We start from the raw sequence: 27,929 nt of genomic DNA, 5'->3' as shown, positions 1-27,929 counted from the left end.
AGAGAGACATGTGAGTCTTTGCCTTTTTGCATAGGCAGCTGCTCAAAGGTCACTAATCCATGACCCCAGGGAGGGAGGAAGTTTGGCAGTGATACAACTTGTGCATTGCCTGAATGACTGTAATCATCTGTCCAAAGGTCTTGGTGCGGAACATCAGACTGATCTCTCAACCAAGTGAAATGAATTTCTTTCCCAAACCCATGTGATATGTGTTGGTATATTTAAACAGGTTTGCCTTATTGACAATGGCAGCATTCCTATAATTTGAAAATGATCAGAAGAAAATTGAGAAAAGGAAAATGTTAAGTGTGTACATATCAACTATTTCCAATGGTGATAATGATAATAAAAATCTTTGTAAGTTTCTTTTTGGAAAGTGTTCTTTCACAATGGAAAAACATTTGCAAATATGTTTGTTATATTAGAGATTATGTAAGCCATTATTTCAATTTAAAGACTTTTGCAGTAATATAATCTATTGACTTTGGATATCTGGTATATTTAAATTATAATTTTAAGTGTTTCAGTGTGTTTGAGGTTTGTTTTAGATTCCTTAACTTTTAGAAACCATGAGTGGTAGTGGCAGAAAATACATAAGTAATTTCTCTATTTCCAAAAGTTAATGAATTATTACAATGTAGTCAGAAATATATAGAAATCAAGGGAATATTGCAGAGAATTATATGAAATAAATCGTAAGTGATATGAATCTAATGAAATTAATGTTAGAGTTAATTGAAGGCAACTATGCACGTCTTTCCATGAGCTGCTATACCATTACTGTCAAAAGTAATTAATACCAACACAGTTGTTTGGAGAAAAAGTTATTTTCAAAGCTAAATTGCTAATGCTTATGACCTGATCCCTCCAAAAATAAAGAAAACTACACTCTTGATAATTATAAAGTAAGGAAGTATTATTAGATAGTAGAAAGCATGAATTTAAGTTTATGACTATATAATATTAAGGAAAATGCATTCTTAGTTTTAATGTTATAATTTGGTTCCAATTATTTTCTCTTATTTAGATATGTGAAAGTAATTATTTAGAGTTCTCCCATTCTAGGAAAAAAAGACAAATCTAGCATTTACTTTAATTATCTTGATGTTACTTGAACATTCATTAGATTATTAGTCTGTATGGCCTTTTATTTTCTATGTCCTTCATACATACAGTTCAGTTTTTACGTTGCTTCCAATCTCAAATGGTCAGAGGATGTTGCAGTGACTTCATTCGTTATGTCTTTCTTTACTAAACGCTTAGGCAAAACGTGGCAAACAACTTCTCTTTTTGCATCAGAAAGAACATCATCTTTCTCTCCTGTTTCATATTTCTGAATATAACTCCACCCGAGGAAGATACTGAGTAATTATTTTTCTGGCAAGGAAGAAAGAGGAAAAAAAAGTTTTACAGGCTAGGGACAAACAGTGTCTGTCACATGCATCACAACAATAACAAGAAAGGACATCTTAAATCTTTTTTTTAAAAACTGTGAAGTAAGAATCATCCTGTTTACATTATGTGTGCATTGGTCATCCTGAACACTAAACATGCAGGAATTTCAGCTTTCAAAATGTGTCATCTGTGCACAATTGAAAAAGCACAGAAAAAAATGTCTATTGATTTACTTCATGAAAATCAGTTTGACACCATTTAGAAAATTTTTGCTGTAATATTAAATAATTTAAATTTGTGTAATAACAATTTTGTCAATAATACCTAGCTGACATGACTCGTTTTTCAATTTCAATAATCTTTTAACATATATAATGTGAACAATGATAGAATGTGGTTAAGAAAATTAGATTCATTTTAAAGGACTTTGGTCAAGTCTGATTCTGATTTATACCTAAGGAGGTAAAAACATTGGATCTTAAGAAGGAGAAAATGTATTGTTCACTCAGCCACATTTTTTCATTTTAAGGTTAGGGGAAACAGAATTAGGGGTGGTATTTAATGCCATGACAAATCCATGCTATTTCCTTTCTTTTTAAAGTTTTGCTATTTGATACACTGAAATAGAAAACTGAGACAGCAAAGAAGGGACTTGTCTGTGGAAAAATTGGAAATAAATCCTAGAGCTTTGAAAGAGGACATGTTACTGGAAAGAGTTGCCTAGAACTCTTGCCAGATTCAAAGCCTGAATAAATAAGCGTTCATTTAATGGAATATTTTTTAAAGAGTTACTGTTCTGCTCTAATTTGTTTCCAGTTAATGCAAATCTCTTTAGAAGAGTAAGAGCTCTCTGATAAATATCAGTCTCAAACTATAGTGCATGATTTTATGTTGAACTTAATCTTGACTATCTGGATCAACTTTCCATTATATCTTAATTTTTTAAGGCAAACATTTTTCTTGCCATATATTATATTGTTTTAAGGTTTGAATAGTTTGGGAAGACTGCTGTCATCTTGTTGCCAATTTATTCACTGAGTAAGGTGTTTGAAACAGTGCCCAGCAAAACAGTGTGTGTAAATAGGGCCTGAGCACACACATCTATGAATGATAGTGGTGGTGACAGCAGATTGTAGCCAATCTACTTCGTGTCTCTCTTTTTTCAGGGAAAATCGTGTTTATTCTAAATTGCATACAATATTTTATTTGTTAGAAAAAGTGGGATAATCTCATGTAATTCACAAATGTGTAAGACACTCTGTTTAGACAGTATAGAATTTAAATTTTATAAACACAATTAAGGTATTAATCTCATTGACTTATAAATAATTTTTAAAAGTACCCAATTACCTCAATGCAAAGTTGATATATATTGCTTAATCTGTGTGGAAAATAAAATTAATAAGTAAAAATTTCCATGAAATGATCCTGAAATCTTATATGGGTACAACAAATCTATTAAGATGAATCTCATATTTAAAATTTTTAATTCTAATTTTCCTATGCTTTCAAACAAAAGGTATCAAACAAAATAATTACCTAGTTGTTGGTCAAAATTTTTTCCTACTGTCATTTAAAAAATATTCATGCAATAACTACTATATGCTAGACACTTTGTTAGGTACTGAGGTATCCTACTGAGGTATCACTTCTGATGTCTTAATCAAAGAATAAGTATATCCTTTTTAGTATATCGACTTAGTCATTTCCTATAATTGTTTAACACACTATCTTGTCTTATATATTCCTTGTGTATTCCGTGATACAGAAACTGGGTGAGAATCTCAAAGTATGGATAGATTCTAGTAGAGGCCTTTTCAAAAAAACACTTCAGCAGTATTTCAATCAATATATTGCATACTAATTTCCAATCATTTTCTCTTTATAGAGAAGGTGTCACATAACTTCTCTGTAAACATAGAATGTGAGCATTTCACTGCAGATAAAACACACACACACACACACAAAGAATTATACTTTTTAGGGAAAAATTTTATCCTTAAATACTTATCCTCAATTTTATCCTTACCATTGACAGAGAATTAAACAGTCTTTGGACTCTGTAGAGACTGAAGTGGAGGACAAAGCACAAACGGGAGTTAGGAAGATCAGTGACTTAAGTACGGGCACTGACTCTTGCTATTACCTTAAATCATCCTTTAAATTTCCTTTTCCTTGGTTTTCTTCTGAGATTTTTTAATTCTTGCTTGTTTTCTCATTTATCAATGAAAGTTGCATGTATGAGTAGGTGAAAGTCTCTCTTAAAATAAATTTTATTCTTATTCCTCCAAATTTCTCTATTATAGACAAAGGATTCAGTTAAGTATCTTTTGTTGAGAAGGTGATTTACTATTTTAAGGTGGATCACTAATATTTAACATACTCCAACATAAACATTTAATATAACAATATTTTAATGTAGATTAAAAATATCACTGTACAGGTGAAAATAAATTTCATTCTAAATATGAGGACCTAAACTTGTAAACTAGCCTTTCAAATTAACATGTTAAAACTATTATTTTTGATTCCTTATAACCTCATAGTTACTATTTTACACTTGATCTTAGCCAAAAGGCTGAGAAGCGATAATAGTTACTATTTTAAAAACGTATAATAAACTGTTGTTAAAGACAGGTATTTTTATAATTTCACAGAAATATTTATATTTCAGTCTATAAATAAAAATATAATTACAGGACTAAATACAATTTCTTTTAGTGAATTATTTCTGTATTTGAAAATCTTAAGTCAGTAAAACACACGGATTAGTAAGTTGTTTATCATGAATCATTACGAAATATATTTAAAAAACATACAGCTAAAGGCGTGCACAGTTTTACAATTTTCTTTTGAACTCATTTGATGAACTATTTTGTTGTAACATGAAATTTGATGTGCATAAAATATATGTAAGAAGTTTTCTGTTTTATGAAGTGTGTTCTGGATTTTAAATTTCTTACTAGGAGCATAAGGAAGGAAGGACAGAAACTCCAACAGACCAAGTTCCTGAACAGTGTCCTGAGCTCCAGGCAGGGCTCTTTTTGGTTAGGAAAAGAGAAGACTCACTGAGCTCCTAGAGAAATGAAGAGCTGGGTGTTGGCCTGGTCAGGGCTTCAGTGTCAAATATCTTCCTGTTGGAAGATAGGAAACAGGAAGCAACCTGTTGGAAAGATCGACCTGGGATTTGTAGTGTCATCAGGTGAGGCTACTTTTCCATCTTTCTCTCTTCTAGTTTTATTTGCTTTTTCCTGTATGTATTTTCTCCTTTGAGGCAAGAGTGGAGGGGATGTTTCTCCCATTCATAAGGGCCAGATTTCACAGGTTATTGTGTTTGTACTTAAAAAACAAAAACTAAGACACAATGAAATTTTGAAGAGTTTATTTGAGCAAATAACCATTCATTACTTGGGAAGCATTGAACCAAAAGAGGTTTAGTACTCCCATGATGAAGTGTTAGAGGTACATATATGTGGAGTGAACAGGAAATAAAACAAGGAAATTCTTTGATAGGTTACCATTATATAATTGTCTTGTTTGCTTGACCATTGTGAGCCACACAACTATAAGTTTGGGTGTTTTTGATTGGCTAAAGTTAAGTTTTGCTTTTTTAAAACACAAACATTTGCCAAAAACAACCCAAATGAAGTGTCATTTGTATCTACAGTCTTAAGTAAGGTTGAGACTATTTTTAAGGGATTTGTTTTATCAGAAATTTTTCATGCCTGCTCTTTATTTTATTTTTCTTAGTTATACATATACTTTGATTCCACATGATCTTTCTGTTTCCATGCCACTATCTAACTGCTTAAAATTTAATTTCTGTATGGGGACTATAATCGGCCAGCTTGAATTTGTTTTCTAATTGTGCTTACTTTAATGGTTAGGATTTAGGGATAGAGAGTAGTAGTGGGGTACGAACCTGGCATGTGCATGGGGACTGGTCTTAGGAGGTAAGTTTTATAGCTGGTGTCTTAAAACTGCCAAATATAGTATTCTAGGGTTCTAGAACATGGGACACATAGATTAAATTGCTGGTTTCTCCTGTCATTAACAATTTAAGCTTTGACAGTTAATAAATCTGTGCACTACTGATTCTTTAGTGTTAAAATAGGCATACTCGATGACTTTCATTGCCTACACTGTGTAGAAACTCCTAGGAAATCTTCTCTGCAGTAGCCTATCAGAGGGGCTGCTCTATGTACACAATGACTTAACTCTTGCAACAGCAGTGGTTGTTGACGAGAAAAACATGGACATCTGAATAAAGCCCAGTCATTAATTGGTGAGACAAAAAGTTAGCAGTCCTGGGACGCTGTACCAAGGTCGTAAGTCTGCCGAATCAGCCCACTGCAGAGAGGCAGGTCTGTGGATGCCGTGCCCCAGCAGTAATCCACTGGAACCCCCACCCCCACCCCGCTCCTCTGGTCTCTTCTCTGTACAGCCACCTGGTTCCACACTACAAAGATGCAGAGGACACCGGACCACCAGACCACTGTACTGGGTAAGTTGGAGTCATCATCACCTCCCATCAAGACCGGGACTATCTTCAGGGGAAGGGCAACTGGAACCTGCAATACAACTCTGGGAGTTCAACCCTACAGGAGGACAGGGAACTCAACTTGGGACTTGCAGCCAGAAATCTGCCTGAATTTCACGGGTGTGAGACTAGCTTGTTGAGACTCATTGACTTATATCTGCACACTGCTACCCACGTTGTTTATTGTGACAGCAGAGACATACCCTGAAAGAGGCCCTTCATCTTCATTGTTATTTTTTATTCCCAAAATTAGTATTATTAGTTTTCTTTTCTCTTTTCTTTTCTTTTGATCCTCTTATCTTTTTTCCTACTCTTTGCAAATATTTGTTTTTCTCTCCATTTTTTCTTTTCTTTTCTTCTTTCTTTTCTCTTTCCTTTATCTCTCTCTTACACTCACTCTCTTGCTCTCCCACATTGTTCATCTTCCCTTTTTGTCCCTGTTTTGGTCCTTGTTTGGAGTTCTTCTTTATTTTCCTATTAGTATCTTTTTCCTTCTCACCTGTGTCCTCTGGCCACACTGCTAACCTTCCCCTATCCTTTTTCCCATCTGTCAATCCCTCCCCAACCCCTTCTAACTCCCCATCCCAAATGGTAAAGTTGTTATATTGAGGAGTTTATTCACTATATGTTTGGTTGGTCCTCGACCTTGATTTAATTCACACAGCTAAAGGTGATAGATTATTAACTACCACAAAATGTCATTTTCAAAGATGTACTTGATGCTATGGTGTTGGTGATTGTATCACTTGGGCTAGGGTGTTGTTATTGATCTAGTCAATGAACCTTCCTAGTATAAGGAAAATGAGATAGCCTTAGAGTCATTAGAGGCTCAAAACTTAAAGACCAGCTATATTGGGAAGACACCTCTGAGAAGCAATCATTCCATAAGGGTTCTAATTACAAGCAACAAAGATACCTACAATAAGCAATTTCAAACTGTCAACCCAGGAATTAAACCAAGGACAGTATTAAAAACAAAAATGAGAAGACATTTAAGCAAGGCACAAACTCAGACTTCCACCCCACCAAGGGTAAATCCTGGGGGAAATGAGATGGAAAAGTGCCATAACCAACCACCTGGATACCCTGAACTGATAGCATAGGGAGTAACAAAACAGATGAATGAGGCTATAGAAAAATTCAAAGCAGAAATAATCTCCCAGATATCTACAGAGATGGTGAGCAGAGTGAAAGACATGATTAGAGGATCTAGAACAGAAACAGATAAAAAAATAGATGAGCTCAGAAATATGCTGGAATCCATGAATACCCAGCACAAGAAAGAAATGGAAACCATGATCACCCAGCATAAGAAAGAAATGGAATCCATGAAACAGATTCAAACAGATATTCAGGAGATCAAAAACTCCATTGAAAGTATCCACAGCAGATTAAGGGAATCTGAAGATAGAATATCAGATATAGAAGACAGAATCGTGGTTAGAGACCATGAAAATAGAGATTTCTTAAAAATAGTAAGGGACAACGAGAAATCAATCCAATAACTGCTAGACGATGTAAAGAAGAATAACATAAGACTGATAGGAGTCCATGAAAAAACAGGAGAAAGCACAATTGACATAAAAAAAACTGTTCACAGAAGTAATAGTGGAAAACTTTCCAGACAGAGGTAGAGAATTGGACGTACAGATAGATAAGTGAATCATATAGAACTCCAACTAGCCATGATAAAAAAATCTACATCTAGACATATAATAGTCAAGATCCCAGTAACCAAACAGAAAAACAAAATCCTACAAGCAGTTAGAGCAAAGAAACAAATCACCTACAAAAGCCCATCAGAATCACAGCAGACTTCTCAACACAAACCCTCAAATCAAGGAGAGCCTGGAGTGAAGTATTTCAAGCCCTAAAAGAAAATAACTTCCAACCTAGACTGTCGTATCCTGCAAAATTATCTTTCAAAATTGATGGGGAAATTAGATACTTCCATGACAAAGAACACCTGAGAAATTTCATGAACACCAAACCAGCACTACAAGCGATTCTAAACAATATCCTAGAAAAAAGCAATGAAGGTCACAACTCCATGAGGCCCAACAGAGGGAAGCCACCAGGCAAGGTAAGACACTAAAGGGAAAGGGGGAAAAATTAAGAAATAAAACAGCTAACAAAAGTAAAACATCATGACAAGGATAAATCAATATCTATCAATTATAACTCTCACTGTTAATGGCCTCAATTCACCAATCAAAAGAAATAGACTGGCAGAATGGATTAAGAAGCAAAATCCAGCAATATGCTGTATACAAGAAACACACCTAACTCAAAAAGAAACTCATAGACTGAAAATAAAAGGATGGAAAACAGTTCTCCATGCCACAGGAACCCAGAAGAAAGCAGGGGTAGCAATCTTATTTGCAGACAAAGTAGATTTCAAACCAAAACTAATTAAGAGAGGCAAAAATTGTCACTACATCCTTGTGAAGGGAACAATCCAGAATAAGAGATGACAATCCTAAATATATATGCACCAAATACGAATGCCCCCAACTATACAAAACAAATATTAATAGACAAGAAAAACCAAGTAAACACTAACACAATTTTAGTGGGAGACCTCAATACTCCACTATCACAAATAGACAGATCATCTCGACAAAAAGTTAACAAGGAAATTCTAGAACTGAACCAAGCTATTGAACAAATGGACTTAATAGATATTTACAGACTGTTCCACCCCACAAAATCAGAATACACATTCTTTTCAGCTGCACATGGGTCCTTCTCCAGAATAGACCACATGCTAGCTCATAGGACATGTCTAAGTAAATGTAAAAGAATTGAAGTTACCCCCTGTATATTATCAGACCATAGTTCAATAAAATTGGTGATAAATAAGAAACCACAAAAACCCAACAAACACATGGAAACTGAATAATACCCTCTTGAACAACCAATGAGTCACAGAAGTAATTAAAGAAGAAATTAAACAGTTTCTCCAAGTAAATGAAAATGCCAGTACAACATACAGGAATCTATGGGACACAATGAAAGCAGTTCTACGCAGGAAATTCATAGCAGTAAATGCCCACATTTGGAAAACAGAAAACTCAGATAAATAACCTAATGCAGAACTTCAAGCTCCTAGAAAAAGAAGAGCATAACGAATCCAAAGCTCATACAAGAGAGGAAATTATAAAGATCAGGGCAGAAATCAATGCAATGGAGACTAAGAGAATGATACAAAAAATCAAATAATCAAAGAGTTGGTTTTTTGAAAGAAAAAATGAAACTGATAAACCTTTAGCCAACCTTATCAAAAAAAGGAAAGAAAAGGCACAAATACATGCAATTAAGAATGAAAAAGGTGAAGTCACAACAGTTCCAACAGAAACCCAGAGGTTCATCAATACTTACTTCGAGAACCTCTACGCCAATAAAATGGAAAACACAGAAGAAATGGGCAGATTCCTAGATACATACGAATTGCCAAAGTTAAATGAAGAAGATCTAGAAATTCTAAACACCTCAATTACAATGAGTGAAATTGAAAATGTAATAAAAAATTTACCAACAAAGAAAAACCCAGGTCTGGATGTCTTCACTGCTGAATTTTACAAGACATTTAAAGAAGAACTAACACCATTACTCTTTAAACTCATCAAGGAAATTGAAAAGGAAGCAGTACTTCCAAATTCATTCCTGTAAGCAAGTGTTACTTTGATTCCAAAACCAGGGAAAGACCCAACCCAAAAAGAGAACTACAGGCCAATCTCCCTAATGAACATAGATGCAAAAATGCTCAACAAGATACTGGCAAACAGAATACAGACAGTCATCAAGAAGATCATGCACCCTGACCAAGTCGGATTTATCCCAGGGATGCAAGGATGGTTCAACATCTGTAAATCAATAAATGTAATACACCATATTGACAGAGTCAAAGACAAAATCCTATAGATGCAGAAATTGATCATCTCAATAGATGCAGAAAAAAGCATTTGACAAAATCAACCACCCATTAGAAAATTGGAATAGAAGGTCTTTATCTTAACCTGATTAAAGCTATCTATGAAAAACCAACAGCCAACATCATACTAAATGGTCAAAAACTGAAAACTTTCATGCTAAAATCAGGAACAAGACAAGGATGCCCACTATCACCACTACTTTTCAATATAGATCTGGATATATTAGCCACAGGAATTAGAAAAGAGAAAGAAATAAAAGGAATAAAGATAGGAAAAGAAGAAGTTAAACTGTCATTATTTGCTGACAATATGATAATTTACATAGAAGACCCAAAAAACTCTGCCAGAAGACTTCTAGACTTAATTGACAGATTCAGTAGAGTAGCTGGATACAAGGTCAACACTCAAAAAACAATAGCCTTCTTGTACACAAATAACAGACTCACTGAGAGAGAAATTAGGGAAACAAGTCCTTTTACAATAGCATCCAAAAAATGAAATATCTAGGAATCAATCAAACAAAGGAAGCCAAAGACCTCTACAGTGAAAACTACAACACTCTGAAAAAAGAGATTAAAGAAGATTCAAGAAAATGGAAAGACATCCCTTGCTCCCGGGTAGGAAGAACCAATACAGTGAAAATGGCCATACTTCCAAAACTACTATATAGATTCAATGCAATACCAATTGAAATTTCAACAATATACTTCACAGAACTAGAGAAAACAATCCAAAAATTCATTTGGAACCATAAGAGATCTAGAATAGCTAAAGCAATTCTAAGCAACAGAGACATGGCTGGGGGTATCACAATCCCCAACTTGAAACTATACTACAAAGCTACTGTGATAAAATCAGGATGGTACTGGCAAAGGAACAGACCCGAGGATCAGTGGAATAGATTACAAGATGCAGAAACAACTCCACACATGCTTAGCCACCTCATCTTTGACAAAGGAGCCAACCACCCTCATTGGAGGAAAGATAGCCTATTTAATAAATGGTGTTGGAAAAACTGGATTTCAACCTGCCAAAGATTAAAACTAGACCCATACATATCACCATGTACTAAACTAAGATCGAAGTGGATTAAAGATATAAATATTAAGACAGAAACACTAAACTTGTTGGAAGATAAGTTAGGTAGAACTCTTGAAGACATTTGCACTGGAAGACTTCATGAACAAAACCTCAACAGCATGGGAAGTAGCAGAAAGAATCAACAACTGGAATCTCATCTTATTAAAAAGCTTCTGCACTGCAAAAGAAACCACCAACAGAGCTAACAGACAACCTACAATATGGGAAAAAAAATTTTTAGCAGCTGTACCTCAGACAAAGGACTACTTTGTGGAATATATAAAGAATTGAAAAAAAATCAGACCCCCCAAATTCAAAGACCCAATTCAAAAATGGGGAACTGGAATGAACAGACGTTTCTCAGACAAAGAAGTAAAAGCAGCAAGCAAATATGTGAAAAAATGTTCAACATCACTCGTCATTCGAGAGATGCAGATGAAAACAACACTGAGATTCCACCTCACCCCAGAAAGAATGGCTGCTATCAAGAAGTCAACAAATAACAAATGCTGGCGGGGTTGTGGGGAGAAAGGAACCCTTCTTCATTTTTGGTGGGAGTGCAGACTGGTACAACCACTGGGGAAGTTAGTATGGAGATACCTCAAAGAACTAGGACTAGAGGTCCCATTTGACCCAGCTATTCCCCTGCTGGGTATCTTCCCAAAAGAATTAAAAGTATCATACCACAGTGATATATGTGCACCCGTGTTCATAGCAGCACAGTTTGTAATAACTAAAGCTTGAAAACAGCCTGAGTGCCCATCAACTGGAAACCGGATAAAGAAAATGTGGGGTTTTTTTTTATAAAATGGAGTACTACTCCATCATAAAGAATGAAAAACTAGAGTCATCCATAGCTAAATGGATGCATATTGAGGGCACACTCTTAAGTGAAATAAGTAGGACACACATGTGTAAATACCAAATAGTTTCTGTAGTGTGAGAAACTGATAGTGTAAACAAGGGTTAAAATGATTAAAATGAATAATTGATAATTTGAAATAGGAAAAAGGGTCTAAAGACAAAGGAGTGAAGGCAGGGGAAGGGGAAAGGAAAAGAGGGAAAGGAAAAACTATGAGAAAAGAAAAAAAATGAAAATGAAATCTATGTAAATAGGGAAGGGTGGAGGGGGTGAAGGGCGCACAGGTAATGGGGAAAAAAATAAGAACCAAGCTACATCATGTACAGTTACAAACACCCAATGATAAATGTACATGAATTGTATACCTAAAATGTACCAAGAAAAGAACTAAAAAAAAAAAAAGCAGTCCTTTTACCCCTGCAATGTAGAGGTGGCCCCAGGAGGCAGAGAACTCGAAGATTTTTGTTCCCATGAAGATATACTTCATTTTTTTTTTTTTACATTAAGCGGGCTCTGAATTCTTACTGTAGTAAAATCTCCATACTCAGTGAGTTCTTGCAGCTGAGATAACTGAGAAGAAAACTGAAGAAAATAACCACAAGAAAGACTAATGTACTTTGAACATCAATTATGTGACAGACTATGTTCAAAAAACATGTTATACAATTTATTTGATTCTCCCACTAACTTTACAACATGAGCAGTATAATTATTTCTAGGCATTATTACAAGAAAATATCCTAAATCATTAAATTAAGCAATGTGTTAAAATTGATAAGTTTAAATCCATTGGCACTAGATTTTCAATCTGAATAGTTTGATTTGAATGTAGGTACTAATGACCAACAGCTGTGTCCTAAAAAATTGGTCTGACCTCATAACAATTTATATATTTTATTATTATTGCAATCTCAAAATTTCAAATAAGTGACTTCCTATATTTATGTTCAGATGAATATTTATGTCAGATAAATATATCTAAATAGGTAGATAACTGCAAGACAGAGACATCCAAGGATTTAAGAAGCTTATCTAAGTCCATGCAGCTAGTTGGTGTCAAGTAGACTAAATAAATTCAGTATCCCTTAACAAAAAGCAACTTTAATTATTGTACAATTTAAAAAGGATCAACTCTGAAAGCATTTTGTTTTGAAGATTTAGTTATATGTGTAACTGTTGTTTGTAGCACAGACCTTCAGCTAAAAAGGTGGATAAACCTGTGTGTCTAAAAATGATATTCCATTAGTAATGAATGCTGCCTAAGAAATAGCTAGTATTTGTTTTTTTGTTTTTTGGGTTTTTTAAATAGCTAATATTTGTAATAAAGTATCAGGTGTTTAGAGATAACAAAAATAAAGTGAAAATTTTAACTTTTATTCACTGTGGGTCTTTGACCAAATATCTTATCTATTAAGGTTCAAGTATTTATTCATAAACTATTACAATCACAAACAATTTCCAGGAGCAGTTGGACATATTGGATTTCAGTGGTTCTCTTAGTTACCAATGTACAAAATTAAAGGAGGAAAAGTTTGTTTTAGCTCAGTTTGTAGAGATTTCAGTCCGTAGTCAGCCACCTCCAAAGCAGGGTGGCACGGTAGGGGGCGTATCTCAGAGGAGAAACAGTTCTTGGCAGAGCAGGCAGGAGGCAGCAAAGCCAGGAATCAGCAGCAGCAATTCTCTTTCTCTTTTATCCTATGCAGGCTATGAGACTTTTGGATGGTGCCATTCATATCCAGGGTGGGCCTTCCATTATTCATATCCAGAATTATAATAAATCAATTTAGTTATCACATTCCATTAAAGCCATTATAACAGACTTAGTTACTTTTCTCACTGCTGAGACAAAAATATCTGACACCTAAAGTTAAAGGAGGAAAGGTTTATTTGGCTCAAAGTTCATAGAGGTTTCAGTTCATAGTTGGCTGGCTCCAGAGTAAGGTGGCATGGCAGAGGGGCATCACAGAGCAGCAGGCAGAAGGCAGAAAGCAGCAAATGACAAGCCACAAATGAGAACCACAGCAGCCTTCTTTCTGTTTCACACCCTTAATCCTAGCATTGCACCATGAGTCAATTGGAGCTTCACTTCCTCGATCCCAGGATTGAACACTTTAGATCCAGCCACCTCTGAAAAGTCCCACCTATGACCGCATGAGACTTTTGAAGGGCATCTAGATACAAGCCATTATACACAGACACATGATCCACCCACCTCCCAAAAGCTACACCTATGAGCACACGAGGGGCGACACTAGATATAAGCTATAACATTCTGAGTTTGGGCCCCAAAAGACTCATGTACACCCCTTTGTGCAAAAGACATTTAATTCATCCCTAAAAGTTGGCAAAATTCTGACAGTTTCAGCACTGCTAAAACGTCCAAGTCCAAAGTCTCCTCTAAGATTTAAGGCAAACTCAGCTGTGAGCCCCTGTACAAATGAAAACAAAGTTAAACACTTTCAACACGCAATGGAACAAGATAAATATTCCCATTCCAAAAGTATAAATAAGAGGATAGAAAGAAATGGGACCAAAGCAAGTTCCGAATCTAGCAGAGCAATCATTAAGTCCCATTCTCATGTCCAGCACCTGGGATAACCTGTGGAAAGAAGTGACCTCCAAAGGGCTTAGGAGCTTGCACTCCTAAGTCACTGCTGGTAGTTGCGGCTCTCATGGCTTCTTTCTTGGGCTGGCTCTTTTCTCTCTTTGCAGTTTTCCAGAGATGATCATGTTCCTGGCTTCTCCATCCCTTTGGGGTTTCTACTGTTCCTTCAGCTTTACACTGTTAGCATCACACACTGCCCGCTCAGGGGCACACTGCCTCGCCTCCCAGGCCTTCTTCTGAAATCTGTGTGGAACCCTTCCTGACCCCACAGTCCTTATATTCTGTAGGCACCTAAAACCAGCACCACATGGATGAGGCCGAGGTCTGCCACCAGTTGGAGCAGTAGCCAGGCTTTCTCCTCTCTTGGCTGTAGGGGGTGAGTACCTAGATTACTGAGTGCTGTGAATCCAGTCCTGAGGAACAAATTCTCTAGTCACTGCCACTCTAGAACATGGTGCTTTGGGGCTCTCTTCTCAAGATCTTTTCACCTTTTCAATTTTGAAGCTGCAAAGGGTGGGGTCCTGCTGGTTCTTATGATGTTCTCATGCCATCTTTTATATTGTCCTGTTCCTTTTCAGTAACCCAGTTTTACTCTCTTCCATCTTTGCAGGCCATAACTTTACTGGAACTTTTTCTGGCCAAACTCAAAATGTTTTAAATCATTCTGCTGAGCTCTTTGCTCTTGATTCTCAACATAGATCTAGCTTAAAGCCCCCAAAAGTAGCCATGCCACTGCCTCAACATTAGATTGCTTTGAAAATATTCTGGTCAGATTAATTATTCCACTGCACTTAATTTCAGTCTCCTGAAAAATCTCTGGACATGAACAAAATACAAATTTTTGGCCAAAGAATAACACACATGTTCTGGAGTCCACCAACCAGTGCAGTTCTTTCCTCCAGAAACCTCTGAACCTGGTCTTTACCTGCTGCATTTCTCTCAGCATTCCAGTCTTCTGAACTCTGACCAAAATCTCCCAACAAATTCAGCTTACAGCATTCCAGGGCTACTTCTTCAGCCAGCATCTCCATACCTTTCCAACCTCTTCCCACAAGCCATTCCCAAAGGCTCCTGAACCACATGGTTAGGTATAGTCACAGCAAAGACCTCACTTCTTTGGTAGCAAAATCTGTCTTAGTGGCATTTCTGATTGCTGGGACAAAAATACCCACCCAAAGTTAAAAGAAGAAAGATTTATTTTGGCTCATAGTTTGTGGAAGTTTCATTTCTTAGTCAGCTGGCTCCAAGGCAGGGTGGCATGGCAGAGGGACATGGCAGAAGAAAAACAGTCCACAGCAAGACAGGCAGGTGGCATCAAGTAGCCTGTTTCCCTTTTATCCCCATCTAGGCTACAAGCCTTTTAGGTAATGCTGCCAACATACAGGGTGGTGCTTCTCTGTGTTCAGTAATTGCATTCAGCCACACCCAGAACTATACCAATTCCAACCAGTGGACTAATTTAGTACCACACAACCTTAATCCCAGTATCACACAGCCTAGCTCCAAAAAGTTTTGCATGAGCACATGTGGCTTTGGGGTGACATCTAGAAGTAAGCCATTATAATGGCCTTGTGGATGGCATACTTTCTTCTTGTAGCACACAGGGCTCAGATTGTGTGCTACAATAAGCAGAGTTTGGATGATTTGAAATTAGGATATGCATGAGTATTTGGGATTTTATACACACATTTTACTTACTTTATAATTTGGTTTAGAATCTTTTTACTCGTGATTTTCATGGTGTTTTGATAATTTATTATTTATATATTCTTTTAATGTAAATTGTACACAATAATGTGAGTATATTCCTCAGTACTTAACTGTGCATTTAAATGTTAACAATAGCATTTTAGGGCCTGGGATTTAGCTCAGTGGTTTCACCACCTGCTGCGCAAGTGCAAGGACTTGAGTTCGATCCCTGGTACCAAAAAACAAACAAACAAACAAAAAATAGCATTTTATATACATTTTACTACAATGAAAATAAAAATATAAAGACATTAAAGTATATTATATGGTAAAATATACATAATGTCATATCTTCATAGATGTAAATTGCCTAAACTCATATTGCAGTATATGCAACACCCACATGGATTTGGATTATGTATGTGTTGTACTAAAGTGCATTTAGAAGATAGTGATGTATAAAGTAATTTAGAAATGAGCAAAATAATTCCAGTAGTTATTTAAACATTGCAATAATTTATATTTGTTGACATTTCCGGCCATAAGAGATTTTTGTAAATATAGAATAATCATCAAATTAACTATCATTATTGGGAAAGTTTTGAAAAACAGTGGAGTAGGAAACAATCAAACCAAAGCAGTAATAATAAGATGTGGCTATCTTAGGTAAAACCTGAGCCTGTAGTTATGATCTACCTGCAATCAATAAAAGTAAACCCCAGATTAGGAAGGGATTTAGCTCAGTTGTTCTGAGACCTGCCTGGCAAGCACAAGGACCCGAGTTCGATCTGTGGTACAAAAAAAAAAAAAAAAAAAAGCCGAGATTAAGTGCTAGTTCAGAGAAGCTAAAGCAAGACTAAAATTAGCATTTATTTTCTCAAAAATACTAACTAACTAAATTATACTACCTTTGCTCTCTTTCAAAGCAATCATTTTCTGATATAAAACTAGAAAACTGTGAATTGGTTTCCATATTAAAATTTTGCTCTTTAGTAACACAAGGTAAGTAAATAATACAAATAATTACCCTGAGAAAAATTTTAAAGACTTTGCACACCTATTTGGTTATCAGAAATAGTATAACTTGTGCTTTTTCCTAAAAAAACCTAAAATTTAGTACAAATAGTCTTGTACTTCTAATTAGAAATATTATAGCACAAATAACTTTTCTATTGGATTTCCCTTTTGAAACTATACAATTGCATCCAATTAAGAATTATTAAAAATATACCAAATAAAACTAATATTTTTTTAAACCTAACTTGATTTCCTTTTATTTTATAAAATTTAATGGTAACTTTATCAGAGTCTATTGACAGAACAGAGAAATTTAGTTATTTTTCAATAAGGTGTATAATTTATTTATAGTCAACATTCCAAAAGGAAATTGTAATGAAGTTTGTAATATGAAAATAGTACTATATAAAATAAATAAATAATTTTTTTATAAACATTAGTAAAGTATTATTGCAGTGCATAATTTTAGAGAGAAATATCTAATATTTAACTTACAGTAAATATATATACACAAAGAATGTAGACCTTAAAGTCCATTATCTAAATAATATTCATACAAAATTAACACAATACCATATTATGCTTATGTTAGACTAGAATTATGATCTACAATTCAAGTTTGACATAAAGAGATTTCAGTTTTTTAATTAGTTGGGATTTCAGATTTTTATAGATTTTATTAACTTATAAACAAAAACAGATGTACACCATAATTTTTAGGTTTATAAAACAATATTATATTTATCAAAATTTCTTAATGACAACTAAAGCTAATATTTTACCTTCATGATAAAACCTAGTTTAATACAGTATATAATCACAAAAATTTAGCTTAGTAATCAAAATGTATTCTAATGGTGCCAAATATAATGTTATATTTGAATTGTTCCTTCAGTGAAAACATACATACAACAGTCAATAATTTATTAAAGAGTGATTACTATGATTATCAGTCTTTCATGAACAGATATATTTTGCTGAATGCTGTTCTAGTATATAAGATTCAGTCATATTTTATTGTGCTATAGACAGGAAGTAGGTAATGAAATGAAAGGCAGAGGAAAAGTTCTAAAAGGAAAGTGTCTTTTAAAAAAGTTCTATATAGATTAAGATTTTGAGAAGTCATGAAAGATGAATAAATATATTGGGTGGGGGAGGACCCTAAGGAGCGACCATGTAAGCTAAGCACTCATTACAGTGAGGAAGGGAATTGTTCCATGAAAATGTACAGAACAAAAGAATTACTGGTAGATGAAAATAGGATAAATACCAGGAGGTTGAATAGAGTTTATTGTTTTATAAGGAAACAGAAGGACACGGGTGGTGGGAGATACCTGATGTTTACAAGGAAGAATCCACTGAGCTTGTGTTTTCTTAACTGCACAGTGAGAAACATGAAACTGACTTAACTACTTCAGGGTTCTGAAGTGGCAGTGTTTGCCAAATCATGCTAAAAATTGCAAAGGGCTGAAATAATGTAAGCTGTGGTTTTCAAACGATTTTATTATATGGTACAACTCAAATAGCCAAGTTCCTGACAGAAGTTGTGCAAGGTAGAGATGTTCACTTGGTAAAATAGGTGGGAATTAATATGATTTTATTCATCCTAATAGCTTAAGTTTCAACCTATGATTTTTGTGGGACACATTCAGATTGTAGCATACCCTTCTCAACTTTCTTTTTAAATTCTGTTTACTCATTAATAAAATGGGATAACGACACCGAACACACTAATCTGTGATAAAAATTATATAAAATACCATGTATAAAGTAATTATCTGAATGCTTAGGATACATTAATTACCAAATAATCACTAGCTTTAACAGCTACAATTGTCCATTTATGGTGGTTAAGATCATGAGATATTGTGTCAAAATATGTCTAATCTCACTTAATTTGTGTGTAAAGTTCTTAATCATGGATGCAGAACACATAACATATTATGAAGCAATCATAATAACAAACAAGCACACCAACTCTAGTTGGCAGTCAAAGATTTCACTAAGTAATAAAAGTTTGGAAGTGAGGAGGCACTGAGCTGATAAATATATTAATATTTTTGAGAATGTTATGTTTTGATTAAACAAAATAATTAAATACACACATCATTGATTTTTAATTAAAAAGGATAATCATTTTATTTCATAGGCCTCTTAAATCATAAGAAACATGATACTTTTATTTGTCCCATAATATTGACTGAAATAAAATATTTTAACAATTAGAAGCATATTATGCACGTCTCTAAAATATATAAAAAGGGAAATATATAATTCAATAAATATGTGTTTAGCACCTAACCTGTATTAAGTTTTATGATTACAATCAGTCGTGAAACAAATCCCTTCCACTATTAATATCAGCTTATAATTTTATATATATTTATAATGTGTTGTAGTAAGCTAAGTGAAAGAAGGGTATAGAGAAATCAGACTGAATAGCCAAGTCTAAACAGTCTAGGTGTCAAAGACAGGATCTGAGCATTCTAGGGAGAGGAGAGAGTATGAACAAGGACAAAGGGCATGGAGGTATTTAGTGTCTGTAAGTGCATAAAAGACATAAAGTCTAAATATAAGACTGTAAATATAGGTAGGAATGAAGTTATTGATGGTCGTAAGGTAACCAAAAGGCTGAAAATAAGCAAGGTGAGCCCCATAGTTAGCTGAACTTACTACCTGGAGACAGACTAGTTATTATACAGAAAGTTTAAGAATGGATGGTGGACTTCCTAAGTGAGTGTCTGAAAATTAAGAAGACCAAGGATGCTATAATTTACAGGGTAGAATATCAAAAGAAAAGAAAAAGCCACACAGAGACATTATTCTGGAGATATGAGGAGGATTTCTCTGAGGCATTCAGAATAATAATTGGGGCAAGCCATTAAGGACACTCTTGAGGCAAGGAATCATCTCTCAGGTTCTCACTTGGGACCTGGAAGTAACATTTGTTCTTACCAGCCAGGAGGAAAAATCTACAGTTCAAAGGACAGTAAGTAAGGACTCAGAATACCTTGCCACTATAATGAGGTCTAATTATTCATAGACTAAACACCTAAAAAATCTTAGAAAAACTTCAAAAGCCCAAGCTGTTTCCAAGGAACTCAGTTGTATTAAAAAATTAAGCTCTGGGTCAGGGATTTAGCTCAGTGGTCCAGCCACCTGCTTTGAAAGCACAAGGTCCTGAGTTCGATCCCTGGTCCAAAAAAAAAAAAGAAAATGAAGCTCAGCCATATTTATAGAAACCTCAAAAAGCTATTATCCAACAAGATAAAATTCAGAATGTCTGACATTCAGTGAAAGAGTTTCAGGCACTCAAGGACAGTATACAACTGATAATACAATCAATATATTGAAACCTTGAACTGCTGAAACATTATTATACCTGTATTAATTTTATTTAAAAGATAAGAAATGATATAAAGAGATAAAAAGATTTCAAATTGAAATCTTGAGGTGAAAACTACAATGTATGAGTTGAAAGTACAGCAGCTTGGATTAAATATAAATTAGACATTGTGAAAAAACAGGAAAATTGAAACTGTGAAATTAATCAGGTACAGGCAAAGCAATTTAAAAATAAGTAAAATGGACAACAGTAAGATGTATGATAATTTAAAAAGTCCTTATATTATAATTCTAGGAAATGAAAAAGGGAAACAAAAATTAATGGCTACTTTTACCCAAATGTAATGAAAATTATAAAGTCATATATCAAATTTTCTCAATGAACTCAATCACTAGAACACACAGAGACTACTACACCAAGCATATCGTATTTAAATTTCTTTTAAAAAGTTATAAAGAGAAAATGTTAAATTATAGTAAAAAGACATTAGATACCGAACAGAAAATATAAGGAATATAAGATTAGAAAGAATAAAAGTAAGAAGACAAACGATAAGAAGACAAAAGAGAAACCACTTTAATGCAATGCAAGAAATAGAGACGCAGCAACCAGTAATTCTGTATTCAGTGAAAATATATTTCAAAAGTGGAAACAATATACAGACTTTTTAGAACATCCAGTGGCCAAAATAGTTTTTCTCCTGAAGATTTTTACCACAAGAGTTGTTAAGAGAAATTCTGTCCTTACAATAAAAGAAAAATGGAATGCAAAAAAAAAAAAGAAGAGCAAAGGAAATAGTAATGTCAGGGTAGATATAAAAGATTTTATATTTAAATTCATTTGAAAGATACATGTATGAATATTTGGGACACATGAAATATGTATAAGTAAACATTTACATCTAGGATGCCTGAAAATACAAAGACAAGAGGGGCATAGACTATCCTAGGCTAAGATTGCTTTACTACACATAAAATAATGTATTAGAGATAGACTGTATTAAATTAATAGTGAATAAAATAAATCCAAAATAAAACTATAAAATCAAAATAAGAAACTATATGTAAAAAATCAGCAAAAAAAAAAAAAGTGCCAGTAATCAGAAAGATCGGAGAAAAGGAAAAAGGGACAGTTATGACAAATTAATATAAAAGTAATATCATAATATTAGCACTAATGATAGTAATAATAAACTCATTAACTATGAAATCTAAATAGTACAACTAAACAGTAAAGATTATAAGGCTGAACAACAACAAAAGAAAGATCAAACTATACATCTTACAAAATAATTTTAAATAAGTAGCCATAGAGATTAAAAAGAAGGAATATATATATGAAGATTATGCAATTACTCTATTTGCGTATATATACTTATACCCTACATACTATTCTCCTGATAGGCTGTTAGAACTATTAAAAAAATAAAAATTCATGTTACAAAATGAGATAAAACATTTTCAATGGAAATATCAGGAAAAGATTTGTGTCCAAAATGTGTGACCCTCAAAATCTAGTAATAAAACAAGATGTTCAATGGGTAACAGATTTCAAAATTCTTCATTACAAGTACATGTGAAGATGCTCAATATCACTGAAAAAATGCAAAATAAAAGCACAATGTGTACTACTACACTCCAGTTGAAAAGGCTATAGTGACTGCCCATACTATGTGATACTCTTAAGTGAAATAAATAGAACACACATGTGTAACTACTGAATAGTTTCTCTGGTGTGAAAAACTAAAAGTGTAAATAAGGATGAAAATGTATAATTGCTATTGTGAAATAGGAAGAAATGGCCTAAAGGAGCAGGGGAAGTGGGAGGGGAAGAGGAAAGAAAAGAAGGGAAAAGAAAAAATATGAGAAACGAAAAAAAAGTGAAAACAAAGTCTTTGTAAATAGGGAAGGGTGGGGGGGGTGAAGGGAGGGCAAGGGAATGGGGAAAAAATAAGAACCAAGATAGGTCATGTAAACGTACAAAATCCCAATGATGAATGTAACTGTATTGTATACCTAAAATATACCAGGAAAGTTAATGGAAAAATAAATAAATAAAATAAGACGTATCGTGACTGGAAAGGTTATATACTACCAGTCAGAGTAAAATGTCAAACTACTTTACAGACAGTTTGACAGCTTCTTAAAATGTTAAACAAATATCTACTTTAAAACTGTCATATCAAATATAGGTATTTACCAAAGAGTTAATCCTTTTATTCAAGTATATATTATACAAGCACAAGGGCTTGTAAGCATTTTATTTGTATGGATCTTAAATTGGATATTGCTTAACATCAATCAACAGATAAAAGATGAACAATGCACATCTATTTGACGGAAACTACTCAGTAATGAAAAGGAATTACCTTTTTACATGTACAACAACATGGGTGGATCTCAGAAATAATTACATTGGTTGTAAAAAGTCATAGGAAAAGAGTGTATAGTTGATAAATCCATTTACATAAAAATTAAGAATATACAAATGAAAATATAGTGACAGACAGGTAAATAGTGTTTTCCAGGGCAGGTTGGGCAATTCTGTGAGGGTGAGATTACCAAGAGAGGAGAAATAATATTGGGGATGATGCTTGTGTTCACTCTCTTGATTATGTTGTTGATTCTTCAGGTGTACTGCTCCATCAAAAATTACCAGTAGAGGGCCAGGGATTTAGCTCAGTGGCACCCTGCACCCTGCCTGTCTCTCAAGCACAAGGTCCTGAGTCGGATCTCAAGTTCTGAAAAAAAAAAAAAATTACCAGTGGTGCATGTTAAATTGTGACTATGTCATTATACATCAGTTATTCCTCAACAAAGCTGCTATTTTTTAAAACTTTAACAGTGGGTGGGAAGTGAGAATGTTGGTAAGTAGCAGGAAGTCAATTTTATTATATCTGTTTTTATCCTGTAGAACAATAATTTTTTAATTAAAATGTCAATTCTACATTCTGTTCTGGGCCTTGCTCATTCTACAAGACAACTCAAGGAAACATTTGAACTTTTTAATATTTCTGGAACATAAAGAAAGACTCAGATTTTTACATTAAATATTTTCACTTTTAATTTGAAAAAATCTTAGGTTTACAGAAGATTTGCAAAGACAATACAGATTTTCTGAATACTTTTCATTCAAACTCCTCTAATATTAAAAATTTATGTAACTGACAATTTTTTCAAAACTAAGATTAGTATTGGTACAGTATTGTGAACAAAACTACACACTTTATTGGATTACATCCATGTTTTCAATATATCTTTCCCCCTATTCTAGATTTCAATCTAGGGCCTGACATTACATTCAATTTTTGTGATTCTTTAGACACCTTCAATCTGTGATATTTTTTTCAGTTTTTCCTTTTTTTAAAAATTGGAAACAGATTGGAGTTCATGAATTTTGTCACACATTCATGTTTCAATTATTGCTCTATTTTTGTGTTATTCAGCTGGGATTGTGAACTCTGGAAGAACACCAGAGAGACAGATTTCATCATACAATGTCAAGGAGAACATGCTTTCTACAGGTGAGGTTATAGTCACCACTTGGATAAGCTGATATCACTCAGGTTTCTGCACTGTACATCTCTTCCCTACCTTTGTCATTAATAAATGTGAAAAGCTACAATGGAGATTATGCAAATATTCTGTTTGCCTCAAACATTTGCCCACTAATTTTAATATTCATTAGTGAACTGTGAAAAGATTACTGTGGTGTTCCAAGGTGCTTTTCTATTTTCCTCATTGTTTTCATATTTTGAATTTGGATTTATTTTGTAAGAGTTATACTTCTCATCCGTGAATTTATTTATTCATTTATTTATATGAGTCCTCATGAATATTTATTTTGTCATTTAGTTCAAAGCCAATGCTGTTATTATTTACACTCATTTACAAAATATTTGAACTTTGGCTGCTTGGAATTTTTGGTTGTCTCCTGTTTACGTTGATTTTTTAATGGTGCTAGGAATTGAACCCAAGGCCTCAGACATGCTAGGAAAATGCTCTAGCCCTGAGCAGTGTCTCCAGCCCAGTCTTCTGTGCTTTTGATGTGTTCTTCTCTTTTTGTTTTATTATTGGCATATCCTAACTGCCAACATCAGTTTCAGGCTTATCTTGTATTTTACCTTTCCCAGGCTTAGAATCAACTATCAACTCCATTTCCAAGGAGCCCTGTCCTTTCTTTTGGAGATTGGGCAGTGTACCTAGATTGATGTTAGGTACACTCATTATTATAACTTGGGTGTCACCACCTCCTAGCCCAGTCAAGCAGACAGGTAGTAGAAATACATGTACTGTGTGTACACGCACACATTTCTATATTTTATCCATTTCCGTGTGCATGCATATTATTCTTGTGTGAAAGAAATTTGCTAACTGGAGTACATTGGTTTTGTCTAGTTTTCAGTCTTTATCTTTCCAATACCCAATCAGAACAGTTTTCCCGATGTATTTAAGTCTTTCTTTACTCATTACCTTCAGTGTAGCTTTAGGATTTATTTATAAAGTAATTTGCTTCTTTTTAGAGGAATTTCAGCCTGTGTTCTCCCTACATCATGGTTTTGTTTTGTTTTTTCTATCTTTGAATTTTCATTCAGTGGTGTTTGCTGTATGGATATAGTTCTATGAGTCTGACGGATGTGTGGTCATGTATCCATCATGTAGTACTGTACAGAACAGTAGTATTACCTTTGAGTACTTTTACCAGCTGTCATTTTGTAAACAACTTCTTCTTCCAGCCCGACCCCTTGACTGATCAATTATCCCTCCTTAATGTTGCCTTATTCCAGAATATCACATAGATGAAATCATACAATATATATATAGCCATTGGGAGCCGGCTTCTTTTACTTAACAAAATGCATTTAAAGTTTACTCACATTGCAGCATGAATCAATAGTTTGTTCTTTTTTATTGCTGAATATCATTCAATTAGGTAGATATTATGCAGTGTGTTTATCCATTCAGCTGTTAAAGGATGTTTGAGTTGTTTCCAGGTTTTAATGATTATAAATAAAACTGCTATGAGCTGTTACATGCACCTTTGTGTCAACAGCGTAAGTTTCTAATTCACTCAGCGAACTTCCAAATAATGACATTTCTGTGATACTGTAAGTGTTCCATTTATTGTTAGCTATGTCTTACCTCCAAACGCTTTTTAATTTATATAAAATTTACATAAAATAATATGAAGTTCAATAATTGTACAAATTTCCTTTCTTCATATAACAAATACTCAAATCAGAGTCAGAACACGTCCATCATCCCAGAGAGTTTGATTTCACTCCATTGAAACACTCTCTGCCACACATATACAGAACCATACATTATTTTTTTTTAACCACTGATTAGTTTTACCAAATCTAGAATTTCATCAAACAAATGAAAACATACAATAGAATCTTTTCTGGTTTTTTTCCTTTTATTTAAAATAATATTTTATGTTGATTCATTTACTTTGCTAATTAATAAACATCCTTTATTCTTATTTTTTCTACAAAATGAATTACAATATATTTATCTGCTCAAGTGTTGATGGACATTTTGTGGATTTTCCCCACTTTTTCTTTTTGTTTAGATGACTAAACATAAAATTAACATTATTTTATTCACATTTATATATAAATATTTTAATTTTTGGATAAATTCATAAATATCTCATGGTTGACCCACAAGGAGGTTTATTTCTACTTTGTAACCAACAAGTAGTATCTTAATGTCCCTATTACATTTGAGATACCAACCTGGTGGTGATGTATTAGAGTTCTACTTGCTACACATCCTAACTAAGAACAAATAATATTTTGTTTGGTTTTGGTTTTAGTTATACTAATAAGTAGTACAATTTAGTGTCGCCTTGTGGTTTTAGTTGAAATTTTCCCAATGAATATTTTGAACACCTTTTTATTTCTTTATAAAACATCCAAACATCTTTTTGAAATATTTGCTCAAGTTTTTGCTACATTATAAATTGCAATATTTACCAATACTATTTGTTACTAAGAATTCTTCATATATTTTCTGCATAATTCTTTGTTAGAAAGATATGTTGGGAATTTTCTTTCAGACATTAGGTTTCTCTTTCCTTTTCTTGGTTATCTTTATTGGAAAGATACTTTTAATGGAGTCTAATTTTTAATTTGTTTTCCTTTTAAATAAATGCACCTATTTTTCTTTCTAAGAAATTTTTGAGCACCAGGCCTATGAACATATTCTGCTAGCTTTTCTTCTAGAGCTTTGACTTAAATACTGTATTTAAAATTTATTGTATTGGCCTTGTATCCTATTGTCAAATATATTTACTTATGGTTCTGTTAGGTTGGTTATTAGTCATTCCTTATGATGAGAACTCCCTCATGCTATCTGCAGATAATCAGAGTTGAAGTTCATTTTCAATCTTTATGAATTGTCCTTCCTTCTTTTTATTCCTGTTTTGCATAGGTAAATTCCTCAAGGTTCAGTTTGAAATGGTAGTTTTATTGTTTCTTAAGAGAAGACAATTCAGGGCCAGGCATTTAGCTCAGTGGTGCTGTGCCTGGCTTGCAAGTGCAAGGTCCTGAGTTTGATCCCTGGTACCGAAAAAGAGAGAGAAAGAGAGAGAGAAAGAAGACAATTAAGTATGCCACCACTGATGAGAAATTTCTCCTTTTATTTTGATTTAGTGAAAGTTTTTATCCAAATCACATTTAATTTTGTCAGGTGGTAAATGCTCTTTCTTCATTTATGTAGATAGTGCATCTTTATTATTTTGTAGTATGTTGATTTATTAAGGTTTATTTTCAAATTTTCAAATATCCTTTTATTCCTGGGCTTAGTCTTTGTAGTCACGTATTGTTTATGTAATCATGGATTCATATTGCTAATATTTTTGCATATATATATATATATGACAGATACTGTTCTATAATTTAATCTATTAATATTTTAGGACATTTTTGATGGCAAGATTAACTGGGTTAGGAAATTTTAGCTACTGTTATTGTTTACTCATAAATTGGATTAAATATTTGAAAAAATTTACTAGTTTATTTATCTGGACTTTGAATAAGGTATTTTGAAAGAAGATTTTAACTTATGAATTGTTTTTTTAAAATACATATAAGGACATTCAAAGCTTCTATTTCTTTTTTATTTTGCAGAGAATCATCCATTTATTCTAAGATCTCAAGTATGGCCATAATGTATTTATATTATTTGATTATTATGCATTTAATATTTATAGACTCTGTACTAATATCCTCTTATTTCTAGTGTTAAAGAGTTTGCATTTTTTTCTTGACTAGTCTTAATTTGTCTATTAATTTCATTAATTTTTTAAAATCACATTTTCTCATTAATTTGTGTTTATATATGATTGGGTTGTATATCATTGTTTATAAATCTTTCTTCTACTTTTTAAATTTTAATTTTTTCTTATATATCACTATTATAGTGTTGTAGTTTAAGTTAAAAATTTAGCTCACA

At 33.6% G+C, this 27,929-nt stretch overlaps 1 long non-coding RNA gene across 1 annotated transcript; it reads left to right on the top strand.

The window, feature by feature from the left end:
* The first annotated feature begins 998 nt into the window (after positions 1-998).
* On the top strand, positions 999-27,716 carry LOC147823417 (uncharacterized). Its single transcript, XR_015443916.1, has 4 exons — positions 999-4,597; positions 5,840-5,899; positions 23,915-23,992; positions 27,605-27,716. It is a non-coding gene; the product is annotated as an uncharacterized LOC147823417 (long non-coding RNA).
* The last annotated feature ends 213 nt before the right edge of the window (positions 27,717-27,929 follow it).

This window comes from Heterocephalus glaber, unplaced genomic scaffold (genome assembly GCF_053883595.1).
Source record: "Heterocephalus glaber isolate CG9 unplaced genomic scaffold, H.glaber_assembly_v1.0 deba00001586, whole genome shotgun sequence".
In the NCBI taxonomy this organism is placed as follows: Eukaryota; Metazoa; Chordata; class Mammalia; order Rodentia; family Bathyergidae; genus Heterocephalus; species Heterocephalus glaber.
Note: the sequence above shows the minus strand (reverse complement) of the source record. Positions and strands in the feature narration are given on the sequence as shown.